The sequence below is a fragment of the Bos grunniens genome, chromosome 29 (assembly GCF_055505025.1).
Source record: "Bos grunniens cultivar Pamir isolate PY7600 chromosome 29, Bosgru_T2T1.0, whole genome shotgun sequence".
NCBI lineage: Eukaryota > Metazoa > Chordata > Mammalia > Artiodactyla > Bovidae > Bos > Bos grunniens.
In genome coordinates, this window is record NC_141193.1 from 46,867,223 (window position 1) to 46,893,030 (window position 25,808).

At 39.0% G+C, this 25,808-nt stretch overlaps 1 pseudogene; it reads right to left on the bottom strand.

Annotated features, from left to right (window-relative positions):
- Positions 1-1,542: 1,542 nt before the first annotated feature.
- On the bottom strand, positions 1,543-25,170 carry LOC147342623 (adenylate kinase 2, mitochondrial pseudogene; annotated as a pseudogene).
- Positions 25,171-25,808: the final 638 nt, after the last annotated feature.

Below are 25,808 nucleotides of genomic sequence, written 5' to 3' on the forward strand. Positions count from 1 at the left end.
ACAGTTTTTCTAAATAAACTAGTTTTTCTAAATAAACTAGTTTTTCTAAATAAACTAGTTTTCCCCCCTAGTTTATTGCTATTATAAAATTGACTTTGATTAACAAATATATATAGACACAGTTTGTACATATATCTGGTTATTGCCTCTAAATATATTCTAGGAAGTAGGGTTGCTAAATTGGGGGATATGTTATTTTAAATAACTTTGATACATAAATTATATACTCAGTGTAGCAATCAACAGAGAATGAGAGCATTTCCTTACACCCATCCTCTCTAGACTTTCTAATAGGTTTTGTTGTTCCTTTAGATATTCCAAAACCTTATTGGCATTGAAGGGGATCAGAATATTCCACCTTCCAAAAAAATGCCATTTTGGCATAGGGATGAGCTGAAGGCGATTGGAAAACAACAAACACAAGCTTGCTACCCTCCATCCTCCTGCCTGAGAGCAGGACATAAATTTCCCCTTACAAAGGTATTATACATTTCCATTTGTAAAGGTGTTCCCTCTCCTGTATCAGGAAGACCCGAGATAGCACTGAAATGAGTTTGTAGGACGCCTCTTAGTAAACAACCCTTACTTATCTTACATTTCCTAGTCATCTTCCACAACTTATTGCTCTTTTTTTTTTTTTTTAATTTACACAAACTTCTAGCACACTTTATTGATTTAGGGGCCAAACAGGGCAGTATTTGGACAGTTAAGAAAATGCCTCCCTGAAAATGATACATCCCAGTGCTGTTGAGTGATGTCAGTCACAGGATTTGAGGATGAAAAGGACAGTCTTTGGATGATGTTGCTTAGGATACTTGTTCATTTATTAAAAAGGATCCTTTCGCATGACGTGGATGGAAGAAGGCAGGAGTGTAGGGCTGTGATGTGTGCTGGGTGGTTGCCCTGAGCTTACCTACGAGGGCAGGTGGGCTGGTAAATCAGTGGGCTGGTAAATGAGTTGGGAAGGGAGAGACACCAGCCTGTCCCACCTGCCTCCTGATGCCAGGAAACTTGATTAGCTGAGCCACTGTCCCTGGAACACACTCTGTGTCCCTTTCCAGTGTGAAGATGACATTTTGATCTCATGCTATGGGGAACCAGTGTTAGTAGTCAACTTCCACCCTGATTCAGGCTACAGGATGACAAGGAGACAGTGTGACTTCCTGCATATCTAAGTTGGCAGGAGGCTCTGATAAAAGCTGAAGTCTTAGGGCACTGGCTTTGTGAAATATTGTCACCAGTCCAGAGTAAATGAAAATAATGCTACATCTCCATTTCTACCTATACCCTCCAGGTAGTGTTTTTTAAAATTAGTTTTCCCCTTTGTCTATGCATTTTAAGTGGCTTCATGAAAGGAATTGCTTCACTGCGGCACGGCCGCTCTTCCTGTCTTGTACCCTCCATCTCCTCCCCTCCAGCCTTACCCTGACCACCCTCCCCTCTGCCCAGCATCTACAGGCAGGGACCAGGCCACGTGGTGATGAGCAGCTATGCAGTCCTGCCTAGCCTTCTGTTTCTGGGGTGTGGCTTTGGACAACATTGCTAGGATGCTGCAAACAGGACATCACGGGTCTGGGATGCATGGATGGCAGAGTGGAGCCCCTTTACTGTCTTATTCCACCAATGGGTGGTCAGTGTGGTAGGTGTCAGGGTGGATTTTCAAGGCCTTTTTATTATCATCTGATTGTCAGATCAAGGGTTCCTCTGTGATACCATCTTTCATGGACGCCTTTAGGGGATTGAACTCCTTGTGTATGAATGGCCATTCTGGGGGCCTTCCTGTGAGTCTCTGGATCAGCAGAGAGCCTGGGATGCTGAACTCAAGCACAGAATCAAGCTTCTCTTTCCTCTTCTCCATGAGGTCACCAAGCCTTTCTGCCTGCCTCACAGTCTGAGAGAAGCCATCTAGAAGAATACTATTTCTGCATGGAGAGATCTCCCAATTCTCAGTGAGCTCCGTGGCCGTTTCATCACTCATCAGTTTTCCAGCATCCATAGCTGCCTTCAGCTTTTCTCCCAGATCTGAGCCAGAAGACCCTTAGCATGGCAGACACAGACGTTTTCAGTAGATTTGGGTGCCTGGGAATGCTTGCTGGCTCCAGGTAGCCCGGGTACCTTGGGATACTCTTGAGTTGGTGCTGCCTTAGGCACCTTGGTGGCCTCTGAAGCCTCTCACTGCTCATCCCACACCCCTGTTGCTCTTTTTAAAATGATAGATAAGCCCTCAGTCTAAACACTTCTTTGGGTTTTCACTTCTTTTCTGTAGATTCTCCATGTACATAAAATATGTATGCTTTTCTCCTCTTAAACTGTCTTTTGCCAGTTTAATTTGCATGTCTCAAATACAGAACCTAAGAGCATAGAGGAAAAGCTTTTCATTCCTTTTAGCATAAAATACCTTCTTGTGTGTGGTGTCATAAAGTTGAATGGAGAAGGTATTAAAGTTGAAAAAATTTAAACAGTTCTCAAAATAAATTTCACAGTATCTTGCTTATAGTAGAGAATGGATATCTAGAAATAGCTCTCAGATAGCTCTTATTCCAGCCCAGCAAAGCAAGATCCCTAAAGCTAATAATGAGTAAGATATAATTACTTCCTTCTTTCTTATCTTCCTCCCTCCCCTCTCCCTCCTCTTTCTGTCTTCTATTCTGTTGAAAACCCCAACTGAAAACATACTTGATCCCTCCATTGTCTTAGGTGCTGGAACTTAAAATATGCATGTCTCTCTCTAGGAGTTTATAAATGATGGTGTGCAGATAGCTGCAATAAAACAAACGGTCTTGATAATAGTGACTTCCTAAGATCATGGCATCTGGTCCCATCACTTCATGGGGAATAGATGGGGAAACAGTGGAAACAGTGTTAGACTTTATTTTGGGGGGCTCCAAAATCACTGCAGATGGTGATTGCAGCCATGAAATTAAAAGACGCTTACTCCTTGGAAGGGAAGTTATGACCAACCTAGATAGCATATTCAAAAGCAGAGACATTACTTTGCCAACAAAGGTCCGTCTAGTCAAGGCTATGGTTTTTCCTGTGGTCATGTATGGATGCGAGAGTTGGACTGTGAAGAAAGCTGAGCACCAAAGAATTGATGCTTTTGAACTGTGGTGTTGGAGAAGACTCTTGAGAGTCCCTTGGACTACAAGGAGATCCAACCAGTCCATTCTAAATGAGATTAGTCCTGGGTGTTCTTTGGAAGGACTGATGCTAAAGCTGAAACTCCGATACTTTGGCCACCTAATGTGAAGAGTTGACTCATTGGAAAAGACCCTGATGCTGGGAGGGATTGGGGGCAGGAGGAGAAGGGGACGAAAGAGGATGAGATGGCTGGATGGCATCACTGACTCAATGGACATGAGTTTGAGTGAACTCCGGGAGTTGGTGATGGACAGGGAGGCCTGGCATGCTGGAATTCATGGGGTTGCAAAGAGTTGGACATGACAGAGCGACTGAACTGAACTGAATGGTGTAATTTCATAGGTGGCAAAAAGACTTTCCCATTGTAGGAGTATTTCCTGGTGAAATGAGCAGAGTCTTTGGAGTTAGACGCCTGTGCTTGTTCAGTTATATCTGACTGTGGCTTCATGGACTCTAGCCCACCAGGCTCCTCTGTCCATGGAACTTTCTAGGCAAGAATTCTGGAGTGGGTTGCCATTTCCTACTCCAGGGGATCTTCCTGACCCAGGGATGGAATCCTCATCTCTTGTATCTCCTGCACTGGCAGGTGGGGTCTTTACCACTGCTCCACCCGGAGAGTTAGATGAGTGTGAGTTTAAAGTTCGTCTCTTCCGCTTGTCAATGGAGGCAAGTCTCTTAACTCTTGCTAAACCTCAAGGTGCTCATTTGCAAATTAATCATGACTCAAAAATTCTTTGAGAATTAAAGATTTTTTAGATCACATAGCCCAGGTTTTGCATTTGGTAAATATTATTTCCATTCTTTATTATTGCTTGAGGTTTCACATAAAAACTACAGAAGGTTAGGGCTGGTAGAATTTACCTTTAAAGAAAACCAAATTTGGGTTCATCATGGTAAAGTTGAAAACAACAACAAGACAAAATAAAAAAAATATGAGGCTTAGAATGGGCAAGGATATATAGTGATTAGCTCAGGGTTACACAAGTTGAAAGTTAAAAGACTCAGGGTATAGTGCTTACATGAGATCAATTCTTTAAGACTTTATCCCCTTTCAAAATTCAAATTACCTCAGAGAGAGATAACATCCTGAGTCTGGTTATCAGTTATAATTTAGTGCTACTGTTTACAGACCCAATAAAGCATTTCCTGAGATGATCATAACTTTTATATTTCATATAAAATCAGGAACTATAGATAAAGATGAAACAAATCACATACTCTGAGGAGAAAAAAAAAAAAAAAAGGCAGGAAGAGGGCCCATAAATTCACCAACAGAGGGAGGGAGGATCTCTCTGCTAGGCATTTTCCTATGGTATTGCATTACCTTTTTTTGTTGTTGTTGTTTTTACTCCTTTGAAAATATGAGATGGATGACATTATCTCCATTTTGAAGAAAAGATCTGAAGTTCAGTGAGAAATTTGGTGATGAGCAATAGAATCTGTTCTCAGAAGTGTATCAGCTTGACTTCAAATCCCATGGTATTCCCAATGTAGCATAATGCCTTCAGCCAAGTCTAGCTTCCTAATTAACAGCTCTGAAGTGAAAGTGAAAGTGTTAAGTCAGTCAGTCGTGTCTGACTTTCTGTGACCCCATGGACTGTAGCCTGCCAGGCTCCAGTGTCCATGGAATCCTCCAGGCAATAATACGGAAGTAAGGTCAACCTAGCTGCTCCATCCAGCTTGTTCCCAACATAAATTGATAGGCATTTTTTAGGGGAATTTAGAACAAAGTGACTTCTTTGATAGAAAGGATCATACCCAAAAGAAAACAGGAGCTTAAACTTATAACAAAAGTAGGAAAACTTAATTAGACCTAATACTTAAGAAAAGGGCTTCCTTTGTGGCTCAGCTGATAAAGAATTAAACTGCAATGCGGGAGAGCTGGGTTTGATCCCTGAGTTGGACAGATTCCCTGGAGAAGAGAAAGGCTACCCACTCCAGTATTCTGGCCTGGAGACTTCCACGGACTGTATAGTCCATGGGGTCACAAAGAGTCTGACACGACTGAGTGACTTTCGCTTCACTTCACTTAAGAAAAAAAGCAGGCTATATATATTTACTCTTACAACTATCAGATCAGAAAGGTACCCAAGTTTTGTCTCCCAAATCTCTTCTGTCCTCATTGCCCTCAATAGAGACACACTTCTTGGGGTTTGTCATAACAGTCATTCTTAAATTTTTGTAGCACTTGACACTTTGCCACACTTTGTATCTCTTTGTTAGCACCTCTGCTGTCAGTGACCATCCCCAAAGACAAGATAGGAAGGCAACTGAGGCTTTTTATTTTCCAGGCTTCCAGATCTGGTTAGAGTTTTAGGAAGAGTGGTAGAGAGGATGAAAACAAAACGGAGGGGACTTAGGGGCATGGCACGGGCAGTTAGAAGGACAGTTTGTCTCCTATATCGATTTTTTACAGTAAGCCTTGTTGGGATGAATGAGTAGGAGAAAATCTAGATAGGCTCTACACTTAGGCCTTAATAACCCAAGTGTTTGCTCTGTTCAACTTCATTGTAAAAGATTATTGTTTATTTTGTGATTATGTCTGTGAAGTAAACATAGTCATTGTCATTATCCACAATCGTAGATTGAACAGATATTTTTTCTGTGGGGAGGACACAGAGAAGCAAAGTGATTCCCAATTCCCAGAAGGTGCTAATGATCAGCAATAGCTCAAGTTCATCTTGTTCACCTTGTAACTTGGTGCATCAGACCAAGTAAATTGCTGCATGCTTGTAGAAGACTGTGTTACTTTTTAGTAACACCTTTTATAGACACTTTTTATATCCTGATTCGTTCCTGAAAGTGAAAGTCGCTCAGTCATGTCCGACTCTTTGTGACCCCAAGGACTACAGTCCATGGAATTCTCCAGGCCAGAACACTGGAGAGGGTAGCCTTTCCTTTCTCCAGGGGATCTCCCCAACCCAGGGATCGAACCCAGGTCTCCCGCATTGCAGGCAGATTCTTTACCAGCTAAGCCACAAGGGAAGCCCGATTTGTTTCCTATGGTACTACAGATGTGGAGGGTTATATACCTTTGTCTATTGAACCCAGCCATATTCACATGACTTTCTTTGACCAATAAAATTTTGTCAGATGTGACATGCGGCATTCCATGAAATTGCTTTAGGAACTGGTATTTGGTTCATAACTATCTCTGTTTTCTCTGCATCTGTGATCATAGAAGAATAAGGTGAGATGAAATCTCTGTCAAATTGGTCAGTGAGTGTCCACAGTCAGCAGAACCCTCTTATGAGTCTGCCATAGAACCCTCTTATGCATATGCAGTAATAGTGTGAGTAAAAGATTTATTGTTTTAAGCCATTGAGTTTTCAGGCTGTTTATCTTTGTAGCATAACCTCATGAATCCTGACAGAGTGTCTAAGTAATATTTCTTGAGTAAATGAATAATAACCTAATTCCATGGACAGAGGAACCTGATGGGCTACAGTCCATGGGGTTGCAAAGAGTTGGAAATGACTGAGTAACTAATACACCACACACTCACACACACAACCTTTTTAAAATGTCTAATATTCACAGTTGACTCGCTATTTGCTATAGGAAGTTAAAAGTTGAATGCTACATTTTGCAAATAATTTATAAATATACTTAGCAAGCATAATTTATAAATTATAAATAATAATCCTATCTTCTGATCAGGAACAGTTTCATTGAGTAGTTACTAGGCAACAGGGTTTTTGTCAGATTACAACAAGCATGTGAAAGGAAAGGAATTAATTTGCTAATTCTTTAAATATTTACTGAGTGCCTACTGTGAGTCAGACATTTTGTTTAACATTTCCCATTATTCAAATATATAATACATGAGCCCGTTGAGCAGTTATTTTTTAGTTTTCATAGGAAGCTGCCAGGTGAATTCAATCCGAGCATTTAGGGAAGACATTACATTTTAATCTATTATATTGTTTCTCTCCCCCAAAGAGGAAACTGGGAGACATTTATACTTAAAGACACTCTGATTATTAAGGCAAACTTGATAGCTTAATGTTAGTGGAGAGGATCATTAAAATTTATACACCCATCGATAAGGGCCAGCCAGTTCCTTTCCAGAGCAGAAGTTTATTGAATCAAGAAGTCAGAAAAAGTCAAGGCTGGGAAGAAGCAGAGGACACATCATTGATTATGAGGCTTGGGGAAAAGGAAAGCTCTGGTCCTGAATGGAACTGAAGTAGCAGAGGAGCACAGCAGCAGGAAAATAGACAATGTGGACCAATTAAGACATTTTGCAAATTTCAGCTTCCAAGACTGGATGCTGTTGAGCTGAGCAGGAATATGGAAATTGCTTTTCCTTAGAAATGGGGGAGGGGAGTAAATAATTCTGTAAGAGCAAGATGAGCAAGGTGAGCAAGGTGTTTGTGCTGGAAGTGACCCTGGAAATCCCTCAGATATCTCTGATTGAGAAATTTGCATAGTGAGCCCTGGTGAACTGGCCAGGCTCACTTAAGCAAACAGGTTTTTATGGTCATCCCTGCAACTAAAGACAACATCTCCCTCACAAGGCATGATGTATAGGATCTTTGTAGGAAATCCACTTGAGAAGATTAGTTATTTGGGTAATTATCAGAATATTTTAAGTAAAACTATATAACAAGATACAAAAAACCATGGAAAGCCATATAAATTATCTGGAGAGTCTCACTGCCTTTGAATCCTGTCTTTATCTCCTCCATGAAGGACAGAGAACAACTGTACATACTGTATTCCACTGACTGTAAATTCTACTCACTCTTCTCAGCCTATTTTAAGTTTTACCTCCTTTAAGGATCTCTCCTGCTGCCTTAAACTGGGTATATTTCTTTCAGTAAACAATTGTAAAATTTGAAATATAACTTATCATGGATGCCCTTTACAACTGCATAGAAAGTCCAAAGATAGTAGAACCATTGTCTTGCTTTATCCCACACAGAGCTCAGCGTAGTGCTGTGTATATAATAAGTGCTTCATTAATATTAATTGGCTTTAATTTTATGTTTTGTTTATAAGATTATAAATTTAAGGTTGTAGGAAATTTCTTTGGCTAATATATGATGCATTTTCTTAAAAAATGGAAATGTATTAAAATTTGACGGTCAAAATTTAAACCTACAAGTGGTACTTTTTGAATTTCAATGATACATACTGCTCAGTTCAGTTCAGTTCAGTCACTCAGTCATGTCTGACTTTTTGTGACCCCATGGACTGCAGCAAGCCAGGCTTCCCTGTCCATCACCAACTCCTGGAGCTTGCTCAAACTCATGTCCATCAAGTCGGTGATGTCATTCATCCATCTTAGCCTCTGTCATCCCCTTATCCTCCTACCTTCAATCTTTTCCAGCATCAAGGTCTTTTCCAATGAGTTGGCTCTTTACATTAGGTGTCCATAGTATTGGAGCTTCAGCTTCAGCATCAATCCTTCCAGTGAATATTCAGGCCTGATTTCATTTAGGATGGACTGGTTTGACCTCCTTTCAGTCCAGGGGATTCTCAAGAGTCTTCTCCAACATCACAGTTCAAAAGCATCAATTCTTCAACATTCGGCTTTCTTTATGGTCCAACTCTCACATCCATACATGACTACTGGAAAAGCCATAGCTTTGACTATACAGACTTTATCAGTAAAGTAATGCTTTTTAATATGCTATGTAGGTTTGTCATAGCTTTTCTTCCAAGGAGTAGACATCTTTTAATTTCATGGGTGCAGTCACCATCTGCAGTGATTTTGACGCCCAAAATAAAGTCTGTCACTGTTTCCATTGTTTCCCCATCTATTTGCCATCAAGTGATGGGACCAGATGCCATGATCTTAGTTTTCTGAATATTGAGTTTTAAGCCAGTTCTTTCACTCTCTTCTTTCACATTCATCAAGAGGCTCTTTAGTTCCTCTTTGCTTTCTGCCATAATGGTGGTGTCATCTGCATATCTGAGGTTATTAATAATTTCTCCTGGCAATCTTGAGTCAAACTTGTGCTTCATCCAGCCTGGCATTTTGCAAGATACACTCTTCATGTAAGTTAAATAATCAGGGTGACAATATACAGCCTTGACGTACTCCTTTCCTGATTTGGAAACAGTATGGTGTTCCATGTCTGGTTCTAACTATTGCTTCTTGACCTGCATACAGGTTTCTCAGGAGGCAGGTAAGGTGGTCTGGTATTCCCATTTCTTTAAGAATATTCCACAGTTTGTTGTGATCAACACGAAGGATTTAGTGTAGTCAATGAAGTGGAATTAGATGTTTTTCTGGAATTCCTTTGTTTTTCTATGATCCAATAGCTGTTGGCAATTTGATCTCTGGTTCCTCTGTCTTTTCTAAACTCAGTTTGAATCTCTAGAAGTTCTCGGTTCACGTACTTACTGTTGAAGCCTAGCTTGGAGAATTCTGAGCATTACTTTGCTAGTGTGTGAGATGAGTGCAATCATACGATAGTTTGAGCATTCTTTGCCATTGCCTTTCTTTGAGATTGGAATGAAAACTGACCTTTTCTAGTCCTATGGCCACTGCTGAGTTTTCCAAATTAGCTGGCATACTGAGTGCAACACTTTCACAGCATCATCTTTTAGGATTTGAAATAGCTCAACTGGAATTCCATCACATCCACTAGCTTTGTTTGTCGTGATGCTTCCTAAGGCCCAGTTGACTTCACATTCCAGGATGTCTGGATCTAGGTGAGTTATCATACCATCGTGGTTACCTGCGTCATGAAGATCTTTTTTGTGTTATTCTTCTTTCTTCTGTGTATTCTTGCCATCTCTTAACATTTTCTGCTTCTATTAGGTCCATACCACTTCTGTCCTTTATTGTGCCCATCTTTGCATGAAATGTTCCCTTGTTATCTTTAATTATCTTGAAGAGATCTCCTGTCTTTTCCATTCTCTTATTTTCCTCTGTTTCTTTGCATTGATCACTGAGAAAGGCTTTCTTATCTCTCCTTGCTATTCTCTGAAACTCTACATTCAAATGAGTATATCTTTCCTTTTCTCCTTTGCTTTTCACTTCTCTTCTTTTCTCAGCTTTTTGTAAGGCCTCCTCAGACAACCATTTTGCCTTTTTTACATTTCTTCTTCATGGGGATGGTTTTAATCATTGCCTCCTGTACGATGTCATAAACCTCTGTCCATAGTTCTTCAGGCACTCTATCAGATCTAATCCCTTGAATCTATTTGTCACTTCTACTGTATAATTGTAAGGGATTTGATTTAGGTCATACTTGAATGGTCTAGTGGTTTTCTCTTTCTTCAATTTAAGTCTGAATTTGGCAATAAGGAATTCATGATCTAAGCCACAGTAAGTTCCTGGTCTTGTTTTTTTTTCTGACTGTATAGAGCTTCTCCATCTTTGGCTGCAAAGAATATAATCAATCTAGCTTTGGTATTGATCATTTGGTGATGTCCATGTGTAGAGTCGTCTCTTGTGTTGTTGGAAGACGATGTTTGCTATGACCAGTACATTTTCTTGGTACAACTCTATTAGCCTTTGCCCTGCTTCGTTTTGTAGTCCAAGGTCAAACTCGCCTGTTACTACATGTATCTCCTGAATTCCTACTTTTGCATTCCAGTCCCCTGTGATGAAAATGACATCTTTTTTGTGTGCGTCAGTTCTAGACATTCTTGAGGATATATACTGCTAGAGATGTTTTTTTAGGTTGCTATTTTTTCAGTAGAAATTTTATTTTCAGAAACAAAAATCAGCCTCTAGAAAATGCTCATCAGCCTTCAGAATGGTGACTTTAGTCTCTTTGCCAGTGTTTGTCTATGTATAAAAGAAAGTGCATCCTGGAGTTTCCATACTTGGTACCATAGCACTAAACTTTTTTTAGGCATTTTCATTAGCTAAAATTCAAAGAAATGGTCAAAGAGACAGTTTGAAATGGGAACCCCTCTCATTTGGTCCCTGACAGTTGCTGAGGTTGTGGTTGCTATATTTGCTCTTCTTGCCTGCAATCATGGCATTGGCAGGACAAAAATCATCTAAGTACTATAAGCTGAAAATAACATGGTTAAGAGCCATGTTTGATGTTCACATGTGGTTTTTTTTTTTTTTTTTTTGCATCTCTGTGCAGACCCATCTGTTTGATGGCAGAATACCTACACACAAGGTAGTGTGCCTGTCTCTTTGGAGAGTAATAAAGCTAATTAACAGTGGTTCTCAGTGGGCAAACTGCCAAATGTTACAAGGACCATCTCCTTGTTGAGGCTTCTCTTATGTCTCTATATTTCCACATTGAATATAAAGACTCCTTGAATCAATCTAAAACCTGGATTTTCCTTTTTCTTCTATTTTTTGGCAGGAACTACTTGGACATGGGCTATAAATTCAAAATTGAGGGATATATCAAAAGGACATCTTTAAAGGATACTATGGGCAGTGTATATTAATCACACTCATTCTGAAAGAAAATTATCAATGAAATCAGATATAGTTTAGAAAGATAAAGTCATTTTTCTTTAGATTCATCTTTTCTTACTCAATTTATTTCAGCAGAAGCAGTACTCAAGCACATATAAATAAAACAAGCTATGTAATGCATAAAGACATACAGACCAATGAATAATCAGTAGTTTAATTAAATCATTACAGGTACAAAATTGATCAGGTGAGAATATAACACACTGGAGACCAGATTTCTAAGCCATAGATCACGAGGTCAGAAAGAAATCTAGTGAGATGTCAGTGACCAAAGGAAAGATAATCATAAAAGCACCTGCAGATAGATAGTGAAGGCCAAATGTTATGAAATTACTCATCTTTGCTAGGAGTTTTAGAAATTAAACTGAAATCAATGTATATTTATAAAGCATTTATTCATGCTGGATGATGGCAGTGGGGACTATTGGAGGATACTAGAATAAACCTCAACATTGGCCCTTAAGGACCTTATAATCTAATAAAGTAAGCTAAAACAATTACTTTTGATGTAAGATAGAGCAATCTATGCATGCTAAATAATGGAAAATAATACTTTTGGAAACACAAAGGAGGAAATATTTATGATCATTTCACCATGGAAGACTTCCAAAGAAGAGGTCACAGATGAGTTGAGTTTTTAAGGAAACAATGTTTTCCAGTTAGCAAAGAATAAATGGGAACCAGGAGGAAATACTAAGCTAAAGGTCACTGTGAGTAAAGGAATGGAGGTTAAGGTTTGCTCTTGAAGGGTTAAAAGATGCTTGCTCCTTAGAAGAAAAGCAATGACAAACATAGATAGTGTATTAAAAAGCAGAGACATCACTTTGCCAACAAAGGTCTGTATGGTCAAAGCTATGGGTTTTCCAGTAGTTGTGTATGAATGTGAGAGCTAGACAATTAAAAAGACTGAGCACCGAAGAATTGATGGTTTTGAACTGTGGTGCTGGAGAAGACTCTTGAGAGTCCCTTGGACAGCAAGATCAAACCAGTGCATCCTAAAGGAAATCAGTCCTGAAAATTCATTGGAAGGACTGATGCTGAAGCTGAAGCTCCAGTACTTTGGCCACCTGATGGGAGGAGCCAACTCACTGGAAAAGACCCTGAGGCTGGGAAAGATTGAAGGCAGGAGAAGGGGAGGACAGAGGATGAGATGGTTTGTGGCATCACTGACTCAATGGACATGAGTTTGACAAACTCCAGGTGATTCTGAAGGACAGGGAAGCCTGGTGTGCTGCAGTGCATGGGGTCACAAAGAGTTGGACACGACTGAGTGACTGAACAACAGGAGGAAATACTAAGCTAAAGGCCATCATGAGTAAAGGAATGGAGGTTAAGGTTTGCTTTTGAAGGGTTTTCACCATGAGAAATCTTGAAAGTGTTACCAAATCAAACTTGGGTCTACTCACCAATTCACAGTAAAGTCAGTCTGAGGATATCAGGTTGTAGTCAAAGAGAGTAAAGTGTTTATTGTAAAGTGCCTAACCAGGAGTCTGGGGCAGCTAATCCTGGAAAAACTCAAACTCCCCAGTGGGTTTCAGGGAAGCATTTTTAAAGGCAAGGTGAAGAGGGGAGTCTTGGGTATGTGATGTGCTCGTGCACAGCTCTGATTGGTGGATGGTGAGATATCAGGGTGGTATCGTAGAGCTTAACATTATGAGTCCTCTGGTTTCAGAGAGTGTGGCATATATGTGCTCATGGTCATCAAGTAGCTAATTTTGGACATTTGGTGGGGGTTTTAGCATCATAAACTTAGGAAATGTACATCAGATACTTATCTAGGTACTTTTCAGAGGAACTAATGATTCTATGACTTCCATATAGCTGATGTACTGTTTAAATCCTTACCAGAGCCCTGACCCAACTGCTATTTTTGTTTCCACATGTCCATGTCCTTTCAGTCCTTAATTCTTGAGCCAGGTTTTTGTGACTCAGAGGAGGCCTGGCAGATAGTAGTTTTCTACAAACAGGAGACAGGCAGAGGACGTGGGGGGAAGGGTGTCCCAGGAAGGCCCTGAAGGGTCCTGCTCAGTTCCCAAAGCAGTGGGGATACAGCACAGGCTCAGTGTGAACAGTGGACAATCAGAACAGTTATTTTAGAAAGGTAACTTTGGCAGCAGCATGAAACATGTTTAGGAGAGGTGAGAAACTCGAATTATAGGTGACTGTTTTAGGGGAAAGTTACTGTGACAAAATCCCTCTTTGGTACTATCTGCCACTTGGAAGGTATAAAGCTCTTTAAAACCATCCAGTCCAGTTCGTGTGGGCAGACAAGAAATTTGAACTTTAGATGCAGATTGATTAGCTGAATAGATCTTAATAGAAGAGCAAGAGTTGTAAACATTGTATACACTTTACATACCATGAAATGAAATAGAGGAGCTTTATCTAAGATATAGATAGTAATAACATAAAAGTCAATATATGAGTTATATTTCTATATTTCTTAAACATTTTTTCCTGTAGTGAATGGTAAGTAAAGAAAACTAGGTTTTCTTCTACTTTACTTCTTAGAATAATTTGCATAATGGGCTTATGGAAGAGGAGAGACATAAAAAAAATAAAAAGACTTAAGTAATGAAAAATAAATCTGATCACCCAACCATCAGAAATAAGGGAAAGGAGATTTAAAAGCAGGCAGCAGTACTTGTAGGCGTATCTGATAGTGATTGAAAGAAGGTCCTTTTAACTTCACTTTACCATTTACCACATTTCAAGATGAAATTTGCCAATGACATCACCCTACTCAAAAGTGGTTATATTGCCTCAGGGAGCTTATCTGAGCCTGAAGTTGCCCAGTGGAGACTAGAACGGAAAGATTAGATAAGTGTGCTTGTTTTAGCAATGTATAATTCTGTGAAAATTCAAGGTCTTCTAGTACTGTTAATTAATAGCTTCATGAATTCCACTTCAGCCTTTTTCCCATAGGTTTTACTCCTTTGTGCTTCTGTACTCTCATCCCAGGTAACCCAAGTGTATTAACGTTTAATGCATGGTGGATGTGTATCCATAGAGAAGCCTATTTGGAGTAAGCAGATTTGAATTACAAGAAGCCAGAACTGTATTATGCAAATGTCCCATTAAAATTACCCTAAAATTGAATTTAAATTACACCTTTCCACATAGAATTAGGCTTTGAAAATGAGGATAGATTTGAAATGCACTGGGTATTGAAAGATCTCTGTGGCTCTGCCTTTGCAGCCAGAAGAAAGGTAGTGGGCAACAAGACAATTCAAAGAAAAAGAGACAGAAGTGCATGGAAAGAGCCTAATAGGAACAGGAGACCAAAGAATCATTAACGGCTGATGCAACATTTTAAAGCACAAACTTTTCCTACATATTTCATTAACAGTAATCTTATTACATTGCTGCAATGCCTTTATATTTCTTCCCTCAGAGAATATGTTGCCAGTAAGCACTTTGAGTATAGTAGTATAGAAATTACAGTCTTTCTATTATACTTATCAAGACCCTTTACTTGGTCTTCTGAAAGAGGCTTAATTTACCTGAAGATAATTACTTGTCTAATGTTTGGGAAAAATCTCCATTATTCAAAGGGCAAATATTTTCATTGTTATGAAGGACAAAAATAAAGATACCTTATTTAGGAGTAAATCATGGGTATGGAAGGTAATAATAGCCTTTAAACCTCACTGTTCTTAAATCATTGGAATTATGCAAATATTTAAATGCTATAAATTGGATGAAAGGTTTCATTTCAGTTAGATATGGATAGCACACTTTGTCTGATAAAGAGATGCAGCCTTCCAGAGCATAATCAACTTCTTGGGAAGAACTTCTTTTCCTGCTCTTTCTCCGTCATCTCTGAATATGCCTTTAAGGGCAATCCAGTCAATAAAGTCCTATCTGGTCTGTTGGGGTAGTACAGGGCACCTGCAGCAGTTGCCTCCAATTTCCTGTCGCTGGATGCTACTATTTTTACCTTCCATTGATTAATGATCTTATAATCAGTATTACTGACAGAAAGCGAAGAAGAAGTAAAGAGCCTCTTGATGAAAGTGAAAGAGGAGAGTGAAAAAGCTGGCTTAAAGCTCAACATTCAGAAAACTAAGATCATGGTATCCGATCCCATCACTTCATGGCAAATAGATGGGGAAACAGTGGAAACAGTGGCTGACTTTATTTTTTGGGGCTCCAAAATCACTGCAGATGGTGACTGCAGCCAGTAAATTAAAAGATGCTTGCTCCTTGGAAGAAAAACTATGACCAACCTAGACAGCATATTCAAAAGCAGAGACATTACTTTGTCAACAAAGGTCCATCGAGTCAAGGCTATGGTTTTTCCAGGAATCATGTATGGATGTGAGAGTTGGACTGTGAAGAAAGCTTAAGGTTGAATAATTGATGCTTTTGAACTGTGGTGTTGCAGAAGACTGTTGAGAGTCCATTGCACTGCAAGGAGATCCAACCAGTCCATCCTAAAGGAAATCAGTCCTGGGTGTTCATTGGAAGGACTGATGCTGAAGCTGAAACTCCAATACTCTGGCCACCTGATGTGAAGAGCTGACTCATTTGAAAGGACCCTGATGCTGGGAAAGACTGAAGGCAGGAGGAAAAGGGAAGACAGAGGATGAGATGGCCGGATGACATCACCAACTCAATGGACATGAGTTTGAGTAAACTCCAGGAGAGGGTGATGGACAGGGAGGCCTGGCGTGCTGCAGTCCATGGGGTCACAAAAAGTCAGACATGACTGAGTGACTGAACTCAACTGAATCAGTGTTACTGTTGGGGTGGGCATGCTTATCTGGAAACCTCAAAGTGGGAAAATAGTGTGGGAGTGATTGACATTTTACCACTCTATTTTTTGTTCAGGGTAGACATTAATAATCAATCACAGCAGTCTTTTCCATTGAGTCAGGGTGTGGCTTCAGATCCTACTTAACACAGAATTTTGGAGAGCCTCACTAGTCAACAAAATTTTCCATGAAAGAAAAAAACCTGTGTTTTTTTTTTTTTTAAATATATGCATAGATTTTAAAATCAGAAAACCTGGATTCTGGTCCCTGTTCTGCCACTTGGGCAAGCCTTTTCTGACTACACATGAGGTCAAATGGGATACAGTTTTGCAAGCTGTAGAGTGCTATTTAGACAGAAGGTATCTATTCATTTTCAACCAGATTGGAAACGCATAACACAATGCTTCATAGCAGACACTTTTCCACCTTCCCTTCTTAGCCTTATTTAAGAATGAGTTGGGGAGCTTTCTGCTAACTTATGGTCCTTTCTTCTCCCATTCAAAGGGCAATTTAGAAAAACGTTTTCATAAAGATTTAAGGGGTCCAAAATGTGACAACATTCCAAGTCTCCTCTCAATAGCTCTTGCTGCCAGTTGCTGTTCAGTCACTCAGTCGTGTCTGACTCTTTGCGACCCCATGGACTGTACCCGGAGCTTGCTCAAACTCATGTCCATGGAGCCAATGATGCCATCCAACCACCTCATTCTCTGTTGTCTGACCCCTTCTCCTCCTGTCTTCAATCTTTCCCAGCATCAGGGTCTTTTCCAATGAGTCAGTTCTTTGCACCAGGTGGCCAAAGTATTCAGCTTCAGCATCAGTCCTTCCCAGCAATACTACATAATTAATCATCCATATGACCATGGTGGAGATTCCAACATTTCTGATGGTGTAGCCTTTCTATCGATAAGATCAGCATCTTGCTTTTGAAGATGATTGGTGTTTGGAGACTGGTGATACAAACTTGGGATGTGTATACTTCCAAAAGGATTCACAAAATTAGAAGCAAGTTAGATAGTGGCATTGAAGGAATATTTTTAAGGTTTAAATGAAATATTAAATCTTTCAAGTTCTTTTAGTTAAAGGGAGTTCCAACAAATGGGATTTCTTGATTATAGTATCAGGTCACCATATAGTTATTAATCTTATACCTCAAAAACATTTATTTTCTACCTCAGTATGATGGCAAGTATACAAATAACAGCTAACTTGTGAATATGTGATTTTATTTCATCTGTAGACTTCCCTGGTGGCTCTGGTTGCTCAGATGGTAAAGAATCTGCCTGCAATGCAGGAGAACTGGGTTCAATCCCTAGGTCAGGAAGATCCCCGGGAGAAGGGAACGGCAACCCACTCCAGTATTCTTGCCTGGAGAATTCCATGGACAGAGGAGCCTGCAGGCTGTAGTCTATGGGGTCCCAAAGAGTTGGACACGACTGAATGACTAACACTTCCATGTTCTTTCATTTTCTAAAATAAGAGAAAGATATACTTTAGTTTTAGGTACTGTTTATTCATTTGTTAACAGCTATTGAGAAGGCAATGGCACCCCACTCCAGTTCTCTTGCCTGGAAAATCCCATGGACCGAGGAGCCTGGTGGGCTGCAGTCCATGGGGTCACTAAGAGTCAGACACGACTGAGTGACTTCACTTTCACTTTTCGCTTTCATGCATTGGAGAAGGAAATGGCAACCCACTCCAGTGTTCTTGCCTGGAGAATCCCAGGGACGGGGGAGCCTGGTGGTTTGCCGTCTATGGGGTCGCACAGAGTCGTACACGACTGAAGCGACACAGCAGCAGCAGCAGCAATGAGCCTTCCAAGTGCCAGGCCCTGTACTGGAAACTGTGTATATCTGCCTTCAAGAAGCTTAAGTTCTGATGAGGGAAAGAGATGTGTTATACACACCACTGTTTTGTGTGGAAATACTAGAGATAAGTTACAGATACTTTGGAGCATTGGAGAGGAGGATGATTTGTTTTGTCTTTTTACTTTCTTTTCTCTATATTTTTCCATCATCTGTGCTCTCAAATCTCTCACCACTGTCAGTTGTACTAAATCTCTCAGTAGCTTCTCTAAGAATGTTGAGTTACTAGGAAAATAGTCTCTTTAGTCATGCTTAGGGGACTCTATTTTGAAAAAAATGATTGTACTTATTATTTCCAGTTTTTGAAGGACAACATCATATTTATTACTCAGAAACTACTTTCAAAATACCTTGGCAACTTCATGATCAGAGTTAAGAGAAAATAAAGGTGACTGTCTGCTATTCCTTTGAGCCTTCCCTTTCAGTTCTGGGTTCCAGCTTGAGAAAACTCTCATTTTCAGGATGTTGGCACAGAGTATGACCTCACTATTCAAGTGTAATCCTATTCTCTTTCACAGCACAGGGAGTTAATGTTTGAACTTTTAAGAGTATAATTGCCATAGAATTCCACAACTACAACTATCATATAATAAAAACTCCAAAATCCAGTTATCATATTAGTATTCCCTCTCTCTCTATTTATAAACATGGAGCGATTTTCTGATTACTTGAGTCTCCTTGCAAATTTCTTTTATTCCTGGTTTCTTGATGAAGTCTATTAACCTAGTTAGAAATGTATTTTCTAGCATGGAAGTAAAGTTTCAAATACTTTTTGCCACATAAATGAGTGACACATACACAGAGACACGTATTCACAAAGGCACTGATATTAAATGAATAGAGTCCAGTTTTCTCAGATTGTCCCATTTCAACAGTTAGCAAAACCTCCATCTTACATAGCCTGTTGGTTGCAGAACTAATTATTTTGAGATTAGCCAGCATCTGGAGCCTGAGTTGCTCAAGAAGCTGGAGGATTAACTATTGAGAGGCTCAGCTGCAAAAGCAGGAATAATCTACTAACCCTTGTAAAAGCTGCAGTAAAACACAGCTCCAGGGACTTTTATGACAGTCCAGTGTTTAGCACTCCACACTTTCACTGCAGGGGACGCAGGTTCAATCTCTGGTCAGGAAACTAAGGTCCTGCATGCGGTGCGGTGCAGCCAAAAAAGAAAAAAGCTGGTCAAAATAGAGTATTGATCAGTAATTCATACCAAATATCATTTCAAAACTTTGTAAGTCAAATTTCTATCCATAGCCTGTGATAGTTTTGAGACCAAAAATTAGTAGCTCACTACAAAGTAATATTTTCTCGAAGGGATGTCAAGTGAGGAGATTGGCCTGGACGCCTTAATGAACATGTGTGCCTTTCCAGTATGTCTTTCCTAACTTGATGGAAGAAATCCACTCATAACACTCAACCTGACCCCCTCAGTCCTTGTCAGTATTTAACATGGAATAACTGTCTTGGCAGGCTTAGTTTATTGGTTCACTCATAGAAGGTCATGTTGTATTATAGTCATTTACGTACATGGCAGCCCACTCAATGATGAACCGTGCCTCACTGCTTATTCTCAAGCACATTTCACAGGACCAGGTATATAGTCTGTTATAATCCATTTGGTCTCTTGACTATTATGGTCAAGAGAATCTTAATTGTCCCTACACCAAATCTTAACACTCCCCATTTCATATTTTCTTCTGCTCAGTTCCTTTATTCATTCAGTGACTATATTCTTTGGCTTATTTTCATAGTCTTATCAAACTCATAAGTTATTAAATATACATACACAGCTGTCTTCATTTAACTGAAATTATATTTATTATTGGAATCTAAAAATAAAAATATAATAAATAATCTTTGTCTTGAATGTACATCACTTTCCCCATCCTAAGGCATTTAATATAGACGTTTCTTTTTTGGGGGTGTCAATTCATTATGATATCTTGTTATTTTTTTCTCTCAACCTCATCTCCACTTGAAAGAATATTACCAATTATAAAATTAGAATTGGTAGTAGGAATAGTATAGCAAGCAGAATAAACCGAATGAATTGGGATTGTAGCTTTGAGGCTAATACTTAATATTATGTTTATAAACTGAAGGGATGTTTCTGAAAGAATATGCTTATAGAATCATCATGTAGCTATGGGAGAAAAAATATCTTTAGTGCTTCCTTCATTATTACTTTCTAAAATATGACTTTGAATTAATCTTACGTGGGTTTACTTTCTTCTCTCTCTCACTATAGCTCCTTCCCTTATACTTAACCTCTCATTTGTTTTCCTCATTTCTAAAGTAGGAATGCAAGTAATAATAGCTATGTTTCAAGGGCAATGTGAAGATGCAAAGCAAATTCTTCTAACTGTACAATGATATACAAGTATATTTCTGTTATTTCCATTGTAGGAATGCTTAGGTATTATAAGATACACAAGGGACAAGTCTTATTTGGCAGCTGTCTTATAACTCCAAATAAATTTATTTGTCATGTATTTATTGAGAGATTTACAGCCTCTAGAGAATTTTTTCTGTGAGAGTGATGCTTTTGAATTTTCTTTTGTTCTTTTCCCCTCACTCTGGCTAGTCGAAATCTCCAAAGACAAATAATGTCCTTGGCTGGGCAGCTAAGATGTAACTGAAGTTTCCAGGGATTTCTATAGTATGGATTCAGCACTTATGGAAATTCAATTTAAAAATGGAAAATATCCCTTAACTAGAGAAATATCTGCTTAAAGTTTCCGGTTTAGAAATGATGACTGTCCTGAGGTCTGACATGCATTACTGCCTTTGCTTTCTGTATGTTTTTCTATGTTTTAGGTCTATTTTCTTGGCCTAATGAGATTGCAAGCTCCCCTAGTGTCATTTTTGTTTCTAGTATGTTGGTCTCTGCAAGATGTTTTGATTTTGTTTAGTGACAATGAAATAATAGCAATGATAATGAAAGTCTTAGTTTAAATGTTGTCAAGTGGTACAGTTGAGAATTTAATTGATAGAAATGATATTTTTATCACCGTGAAATAAATTATGCACAGGGAGATCTATTTTAGAAATAACCTTCCATAATAGAAAGGCTCTTTTGGACAGTACTCTTCAAAATTGGTTGCCAATCACTCGAGGACACCAAAGAAAAAAATGTTTCTTTAGAATAAAGCTTTATTTCTTATTTCATTTCATATGGTCTATTGAATAGCCTTGTCACATCGGAGTCGTGTATTTTTAAAACTACTAACAATACATATATAGATCTATGACATGAAATGTATATGGATATTTGAAGTAGAGAAAAGCAGTAATTATTTAACTTAAAGAAATGACAGAGTTGTATAGTGCTTGCTACAATGTAACAAACTATATCCAGTCATATCCAGAGACCATTATTTAAAAGTTATTATCATACCATCATGATCTCTTCGGTACTTGCATTATTTTGCCACAAAACTCTAAAAAAAGTTTTTAAGTTTCATGGCAGGCAGTACATACTGATTATATTCAAGAATAAGAAGTATTTGAAATTGATTTGCGTACAGACTTGTAGTGATCAAAATGAGTGTGAGGTCTCCAGTTTTACCTTGTTACTTTGGAGGTTTTCAGAACAACTGCTCTCAGATATTCACATTTAAACTGAAAAACAGCATGATTGATTAGTCATTGAGTTGTTCATGCTGGGCCAGAAGATTTATCATGGAGACTTAGTTCTGAAATGAAGTTGAGCAAGAAATGCCTTTCAGAAATTTATAAGAAAATATTTTGACAGCTTTTCTTTGAGAAATGAGAATATCAAGCTGTAAACTTGTTAATGACAGACATGAAATGCCATGCCTAACCAGATCAGTACTTATAATTGCTCATAACATTTTCACTTTGAGCGTACTCAGACCTAAAGTTATTTTTCCCCAGTCAAGTTTTGATTTAAATGGAAATTTACATTTTACAATGTGAAAAACATCCCACATACTTTTGAGCTCCATTGATCAAAATCTCAACATATAGTTTATTACATTTTCATGACAATAACTATATGTAGCTGCAATTTTTCATGTATTCTTTCAGCATTTTTAGTCACAGATATTTGTATGAATTTTATGTAAAATATTGCATGAAGTCATACATATATGGAATGTACACTATTCACTGTAGGAACTTGGTACCAATAGAAAGAGATTCTCCAGTGGCTCAGCTGGTAAGAATCCGCCTGCAATGTTGGAGACCTGGGCTGGATCCCTGGTTTGGGAAGATCCCCTGGAGAAGGCAACAGCTACCCACTCCAGTTTTCTGGCCTGGAGAATTCCATGGACTGCATAGTCCATGGACTTGCAAAGAGTTGGACACAACTGAGCGACTTTATTTTCACTTTCAGATCCCCTGTGGATAAACTGTTACTCTTACTATTAGAAAGATAGCTATTTTAAATAATCATCTCTGACGCTGCTGCTGCTAAGTCACTTCAGTCATGTCCAACTGTGCGACCCCAGAGACGGCAGCCCACCAGGCTCCCCTGTCCCTGGGATTCTCCAGGCAAGAACATTGGAGTGGGTTGCCATTTCCTTCTCCAATGCATGAAAGTGAAAAGTGAAAGTGAAGTCGCTCAGTCGTGTCTGACTCCTATCGACCCCATGGAGCCTACCAGGCTCCTCTGTCCATGGGATTTTCCAGGCAAGAGTACTAGAGTGGGTTGCCATTGCCTTCTCCAATGCATTAAAGTGAAAAGTGAAAGTGAAATCAACCATCTCTAGTAGTTAACTCTTATGTGTTTAACTATTTAACACATAACTATTAAGTGTTTAGAAGAGCATAGCAAAAGAGGAAACGGAGATAGGGAAAATAGATAAATCTTGGAAGAGTTTTGTTTTAAGCTTACTCATAAGCCACTGAACAATAACAAAAAGATAAATATAAAATTGTGAAAATGAAAGTCACTCAGTCATGTCCAACTCTTTGCAACCCCATGGACTGTAACCTGCCCTGCTCCTCTGTCAGAATACTGGATTGGGATCAAACCCAGGTCTCCTGTATTGCAGGTGGATTCTTTACCATCTGAGTCACCAAGGAAGCCCAAAATATAAAATTAATTTAAGCTAATTTACGGAATAATATTGCAGTGGATATTGAGTAGAGTTAAAGTGTACATTTAGACTTTCAACACATGATGCTGGAAAAATGACATTTGTAGAGAAGAAATGAACCTTGACCCATACCACATACCACATTAAAAATTATCATGAAATACCAAGTACCAGAGTGCTTGCTAAGTCACTTCAGTCATATCTAACTCTTTATGATCTTATGGACTATAGCCCACCAGGCTCCTCTGTCCATGGGATTCTCCCGTCAAGAATGCTAGAGTGGGTTGCCATGTCCTCCTCCAGGGGATCTTTCCAACCCAGGGATCAAACTCGCATCTCTTATGTCTTCCTCATTGACAGGTGGGTTCTTTACCTCTAGTGCTACCTGGGAAGCCCCAAGTACCAGAGGCCTAGATGTAAAACTTTAAAACTATAAGCATCAAAGGAGAAAATCTTTGTATATTTGGCTAAGGTAAAGATGCATTAGACACTAAACCCAAAGTATGATCCATAAAAGAAATCAGTCCTTATCAAAAGTAAAAAAGAAATCTACTCATAAAGGAACTGTTAGTATAATAAAAAGACAAGCCCAGATTAGAAGACAGTATTTGTACAACTTATATCTGATAAGGGGCTTCTATGCAGAATATGCAAACTCTGGGAGTTGGTAATAGACAGGGAGGCCTGGTGTGCTACAGTCCATGGAGTTACAAAGAGTCAGACATGACTGAGAGACTGAACTGAACTGATGCAGAATATATATACTGTAGATAACTCCAAAATAATAATAAGAAAGTGAACAAAAAAACCCACAATGAAAATGGGAAAGAATTTGAACAGACATTCACCAAAACAATACACAAATGGCAAATAAGCACATGAAAAAAAAATGCTAAACACAATTAGTCATTACAAAAATGTAAATGAGATATCTCTACATACCAATTAGATAAAATAAACATACCAGACAATACATAAAGCTGATGATAATGTAGAATAAATAGAACTCGCATACATTGTTGGTATAAATAAAAATTGCACAGCCACTTTAGAAAAGAGTTTGGCAGTTTTGCATAAAGTTAAGCATATACCCCCATCCATCCTACATTCAAGTATTTAACTAAGAGAAATGAAAAGTTACGATCATCCTAAAACCTGTACATGAACCTTATGGCAGTTTTATTCATGACTATCAAAAACTGGAAACAACTCAAGTTCCTTCCACTGATAAATGGATAAACAGTAACATATCCTTTAATGGAAGGCTGCTCAGAAAAATAAACAAAATAAAATGAAAACAAACTGATACGCAACATCACAGATAAATCTAATTATGGTATGTGGAAGAAGCCGTACTCATAAGGCCACATAGCATATGATTCCATTTGTATAACATTCTGACAAAAATATGTGAATAAAACAACAACAACAGATCCGTGGTTGCCAGGGGCTGAGCGTGGAAAGGTGTTGACTCTAAAGGGTACAAGAGAATTTGGGGGGATGATGTAAATGACCTATATTTTCATTGTAGAGATGATTCCCTGAGTTCAGGCACTGGCAACAACTGATAGAGCTATATGTTTGAAAGGGTGAACTCCACTGCATTTCTCAATACGCCTAAATCTCTCTCCTCCAAAAGAAAACGGACTTGGTTATCATTGGTATATCCAGGGATATAGCTAGTTATCTTGATAGCTGCTGAACCATATCGCTTGGACACAAAATAGCTGTTGATAGTAGTTTCTCTTCATAGACTTACTCCAGTTGATAGATACAAAATGAATGATAGAACAATTGTGTTTTGCAAATGTTTGCAGATCTAACCAAGAGGGTTAACAGCCTCGGTAGGAAGGCCAGAGGTCCCCAGGTGGCAGGGGGAAATGAACTCAAGTGGCAGAGTTTTCTCTTTTTCTTTTCTCTTCTCATCCTGTGTTGCCATGACGACACCTGGTTCTGCCTGAACTTAACTTTATCTCAAACCTTGAGCTAACCAATGTGTTTTTCTTATGGAAATGTCTTTTTCTTAAGCTATATTAACGAAACCCTATTTGCTTGGAAATCTGCCTTTCTTCAAGGCTCATGTCAACTGTTTTACGGCCCATGACTCCCCTTGTGCCTTTCTATCTCAGAATGCCCGTTGTGGGAGAGGGGCCTGGTGCCACTCTCTCAGGCTTGACATATGTCTTTTGTCTGATTAGCAGCCTTGCTAAAAAATAGCAAGGGAGCACTCTTTTTGTCCCCTTCTGATGTCAATGTGAGAAGCTTTCTCGGTCTCTTTTTACACTTTAATAAAACTTTGCTATACAAAAACTCTGAGTGTTCAAGCCTCGCCTCTGGATCGAATTTCTCTCCTCTGGAGGCCACAGATCCTGGTGTCATTCACAGCTTGCAGCAGCAACCTTTCATAATCATTGATGGCTTCTAACAGCACATAAAGAGAATACACCAAATATAATCACTTCCTGAAAGAAGAATGCACATCCTCTATTAAGACATCTTGCCAAAAAAAAGTGAAATCAAATTAAGCCTTTATATGCAAATACCCAATTTATGGGAAATATGGAGGAGAGAAAAACA